Consider the following 5,596-nt stretch of genomic DNA (forward strand, 5'->3'; position numbering starts at 1 on the left):
ACCGGATGTGGGGGATGGGCATACTTTGTCCAATTGTGCTTCTCTCTCTCTTCGATAGAAGGGAGTCTCTCATTTTCAAAAGTTTTTTATTTTATTTTAGAGCTACAAGTTAATAACTTAATTAATTTAAAAGGACTTTATTTGATAACAACTTATCAACTTGTGCTATACTCCAACACCAATCACATTATACATGAGAGTAAACTATAGGGATCCCAGAGGGAAAAGTGCTAATCAGATGTCGGCAGACAAATTGTATGTGATTTTGGATTTCATGTTCTTCAATTTTGTAATTGTGACCTGGTCCTATCTTTATATTAGTAATTTTTAATTGAGTGACTGATAGCTAATTTAATGGTTGTCTTATTGGGGTCCATGTGTAGTTGAATGTATTTTAGGTTTAGAAGTGATCCTATTTGCAAACAGGTCAACACCGCCGGTCTTTCTTCAGTCTGTTGATCAGCTAAAATGAAAGCAAGGATGACGTATATCCTGGTAATGAAAGGACAATACCTGGAATGTTTAGAATGTCCCTTGAGTTTTGACCCCATCTAAAGACTACTGAACACACAATCTGCTCCCTTGAGCATATGTTGCATATTAAACAGCACGAACATGATAGCATGTAAGGAAATAATGAGCATAAAATGAATCTGCTCTTTTTCATTCCCATCTAATAGTGTGCACTCACTAAATCCTCTAATTCCTCAGAGCAAATTGGTTTTGCTCTGAGGTTTCTCCATTTTTGCTGTGCTACTGGCTTCTATGATGTGGCAAAAGGTTCCCAGCAACTTTATAACTGCCTAAAGGTTCACATGGTTTTATGACCTCGTTGGTTTAATGCTGTGTAATTCAAGTTTCCAGATCCAAGTCCTTTTTCACATTTACTGCTTGTTAATGTGTCTGTAGATGCAGATACGACGGTGGGAAGAGAAATGTTTCTTTGCGTGGCACTGAGAAAATTACAATTCTTGGATAAAATCTTTATTTAATCTGACAGGTGTTTCTGATTCTGTTATTTCTTATTTTTAAGTTTAGATCCAAGATTACCCTGTGCAAAACACAACATAAGTTAAAGGGAATAAGGCATAAAGCATTGCTTGGCAATCAGTATTTTAATCTAGTTGGATATAATAATTACTCTCTTCTATCTATCCTTTATGCACTATGCGAGAACATGATATCAAGTTCAGTCCCCAGTAAAATAATCAGATTAATGTGAGAGACAAACACAAAGTGTCAAAACATATTAACCAACATTCACCATTAATACCTGTTAATAAAATCTCCATGTTATTACCTTCAAAAGTAACACAACAGCTAAGCGGTTCACCTGTATTTACCTTGATAGAAGTTTATTTCTGTATCTTTAAAGTTGGATCAGGGTATTAATCGATGTACGGAGCTTTGAAGAAGAGGAGCAGCCAATTATCTCATGCTAATTCACACGGATCTGAATAGATCCACAGCTCTAAATAGAAAAGTAAACTTCACAAATCTGGTCTTTATACAACAGAGCTATAAAGTAATGCATATGAAGTTTTATTTTTAAGCTACCCCAGCTTTGTAACTGACTAAATCAAATAATGCTTTTAGACCAATAATCAAAAATGGATGAGGGAAGTTTGACACCAAGAGCAGATGATCCCCATAGTGACCCATCATACTTGCGACATGCTGAGGGAATGCTTTTCTTCAACAGAGATGGGGAATCTGGTAAGAGACAATGGGATGATGAATGGAACTTAATATAGGTTCATTATTCTAGCTAAACCTGTTAAAGGTTGGGATAACAATGATGAATCTAAACAGACAGCTAAGGCTACAATGAAGAGCTTTACATCAAAGCATATTCATGATAGACCAATACAATCAGAGTTCTATCTTAATGTAATTAAGGAAACAAAAGTTTTTTTTTTCTTACTAAACTCTCTTTAAAGGGTTTTATTAAATCTAAGTTGGTACACCAGGTAAAGACATGATCCAAAAGATCTGAAATTGTCAATGTAGGGAAAGTAGTTTGTTTTTGTTTTGTTTTTTATAGATTGACTCAGATGTTGTTATTAACGAATTCTAACCAAACTTTTTAATTTTTTGTTTGCTAATGAAATGAGGAAACTGTAAATCCATTTAACTTCAGTTTATTTATACAGCGTCAATTCACAACACGTCATCTCAAGGCACTTTACAGTTCACCAGATCATTCAGTCAAATTAATTCAAAGTTTTCTATCTATCTAAGGAAAACCAGTTGATTGCATCGACTCATTGACTCGAATGCAATCCCTCACACTAAGCATGCTTGTAGTGACAGTGGAGAGGAAAAAGTCCCTTTTGTGTCATATTTGGTGTTTTTTGGTAACAGAAAAATAAAATACATTTAAGTTGGTGTCTGCTTTTTGACTAAAAGTAGAACAGCTTTATGGGTGTGAAAAGTTATTAAATCATGGCTTAAATCCTATCATGTGATTAGAATGGCATATTTTAATGTCATTGTCAGGGGAAAAAGAGAAAGACAGAAATCTTGCCAGTTTCAGGAAGTAAGACATCAGTGCTAACTTGATGCATCACCAAGGAGAAACTCAAACAATTTAATAAAGCAAATTAACTGTAAAAAAAAAAAAAAAAAAAAAAACATGTCATAAAAGTCCTAAATAAACCTCAACAAGAAACGGCTGCATTCCAAAACCTTCAAAATCAAAATTTGGACTTAGAGGCAAAAAAGAAAATATATTGGCAAGATTTTTTTAGTAGAACTGCATGAACAATAAGTGTTATCTATTGTATCATAATTTTTTTCCTACAACAGGTGGCATTACTGTAGGAATTCATTTCAGAGTCTAGTGTGAATAGTGTCTCCTACAGTCTGTCTAAAACCACAGAGATTCTCTCAAACCATGATGTAATGTTTCTACAACATGTTATCAGTAAGAAAAAAAGAGCACAAACACGTGGCGTAGCTCCTATCTCCTCTAACCCCCCTGGGGCCTCTCGCTATTCTCTTTTTTTCCTGAACTCTTTCTCTCTCTTTCCCCCAGCCCATCCACCTCCCTTCTGCTCTGTCGCACTCTCTTTTTAGAAGTGCATGATTTGCTCCATTTTTACAAATCCACGCCCACAACCAATCCCACCACTGCTCAGACACCTCCCCCCATCTCAACCCTCCACCCTCCCGCCCTATGGGCTTTCATTTCCATGACAACTCACAATAAAAGGAGAAGGAAATACCGGAGACAAAAAAAAAAAAAAAAAAAAAATAGAATGAGAGGGTGTAGTGCAATGCCTTGACCTTTCATTGAACATTTAAGAGGAGAAACCGTCGCTTGATGTGATTAAGTTTCACTGGGCTCAAACCTACCAATCACAAGAGCATCACTAGCTTTTATTCTGCAAGGAAAAGCACAAACTTAACACCACTGACATATTTTATGAATAAAACGATATCTAATGAATAATCAAAGGTAAATTATAAAGGATTATGAATTTTTTTTATTTTCATTTAGTTTCAACTATTGCTATAGATTGGTTTAAATCCTGGCCTTTTTGCATCTTCCCTCTGTCTCTCTGGGAACTCTGGCTTTGGTCAACATTTCAAAAATGTGTATGATAACTTTTTTTATGCTATATCTGCTGGCTGTTTCCGACTAGCAGCCTGTCCAGAGAGTATCTGCCTCTGCCCTTTTTGATCTCCGCAGATATTGACCAGTCAGTCTAGGGATAAACTGGCATGGACGATGGTTTCAGTCAAAAATATGACGTGTGATTATCTTCTTACACAGGTTCTCTATCAGATTCAAGTCAGTATACTCTGCCTGGGCCACTCAAAAACAAATATTTATACCAGACAGAAGAAACATGCTGGTAAAATGTAAAAAAAAATATATATAAATGTAAATCCCTTTATTGTCCTACAATGGGGAAATTCACTTTCTGCATTTAACCCATCCCCTTGGGGAGCAGTGGGCTGCCATTGTGCGGCGCCAGGGGAGCAGTGTGGGATTAAGAGTTTTGCTCAGGAACCCTGATTGGAGGCTCTGGGGATCGACTGGGTACTTGCAACCTTCTCAGAGCACAACTGCACTGCTCTAACCACTAGGCCAACACTCTCCCATTATATATAACATTCAAACCTAAATCTGCCAGGAGAGTTAATACTGACTTTCTTTCCAGATGGTATGAACAGCCATTCAGGGTGCCATTCAAGCAAAAAAAAAAAAAAAAAAACTGCTTTACATGCTAGTATAATATATGTTAACGAAGCAAGTTTTAAGCTTGGTAATAAAAGATGATTGTCTATTATTCAATATATGCAGAAGATATATCTGCATATATATATATATATATATATATATACATATATATATATATATATATATATATATATATATATATATATATATATATATATATATATATATATAGAGAGAGAGAGAGAGAGAGAGAGAGAGAGATATCTGCATATATATATATCTATATATATATAGATATATATATATATGCATAATTTTATTTCCCTTTGGGATTAATAGGTATTTGTGAAATGAATTGAGAAAAAGTAGATCCGTCAATTATCTTCATCATGTCTATGGATATCTGAAGGAAGACTCCTAGGCGCCAGAAATCATTGAATGTGTAGCACTCGACTAATGAATGGCTTTCTGGGTGACTTCAAAAACAACAGAGATTAACAACAGTTCAAAAGGGTCAAACCCCAGAAGCTTTGTGACACATAAACCCAGTCCTATAAAGATACATGCCCTGCAGGCATAGGCGGATCTACTGGGGTGGCATAGGGTGGCAACTGCCACCCTAAATGACAGCCTTGCCACCCCTGCTGCCACCCCAGTTGGCTGTATGGGTGGCGAGGCTTATAAATTATGGATAATTTGAGAATTGAGACCGCTAATTTCCAATGTCAGACTGCAGTAAATGCAGCACGAGATGATACGAGAGCGACTGAGACTGATTAGTTTTGAAAACCGAGCGGGTAGAAAATTATTAACTATCTATAGAGAAATTAAATCATAATGAAAGCACAATGTTGCTAGCATAGCTGCAATGCTGATTTTGAGATGATAAAAATCAGGTTGCAGAACGTTATTTCTCTAACTATGATGTTAGTTAGGCCTGACGTCTCAGGCTCATAAAGACATATTTGTTGTCAACTATGACAGAATAGAGACTATCAAGTTTGGTTTTACTCAAATCAAAACGCAAAAAGGCATTGGATCTAGATAAAGTTGTGAAGCGTTTTGCTGAGCAACATGTAAATCACCGCATTCAGCTGTTATAGTCATGTTAACTTTATGTTCTGCTCTCTGGTGAGCCTTTACAGAGTTGTTACATTTTTGTTTTGGCACCTGAGAAAATCTGATATTTCCTTTAATAAAGCCAAAAGTGTTAAAAGTAAATTAAAAAATGTGTAACTGGTGTAAATCCTGCTTAATACGAAGCAGTGTTGTTGTTTCTTTTTTTGTATATATAGTATGAAACTATCCAGAAATGACCTGTATGAACCTACTCACAAAAGGTTTTGTACTTTTACAGATTGGAAGCAAATTTTATTTTTATGTTGCTTCTTTTCAGATTTGTGGAGT

Source organism: Cyprinodon tularosa, unplaced genomic scaffold (genome assembly GCF_016077235.1).
Source record: "Cyprinodon tularosa strain WSP-4 unplaced genomic scaffold, ASM1607723v1 ctg464, whole genome shotgun sequence".
Taxonomy (NCBI): Eukaryota; Metazoa; Chordata; class Actinopteri; order Cyprinodontiformes; family Cyprinodontidae; genus Cyprinodon; species Cyprinodon tularosa.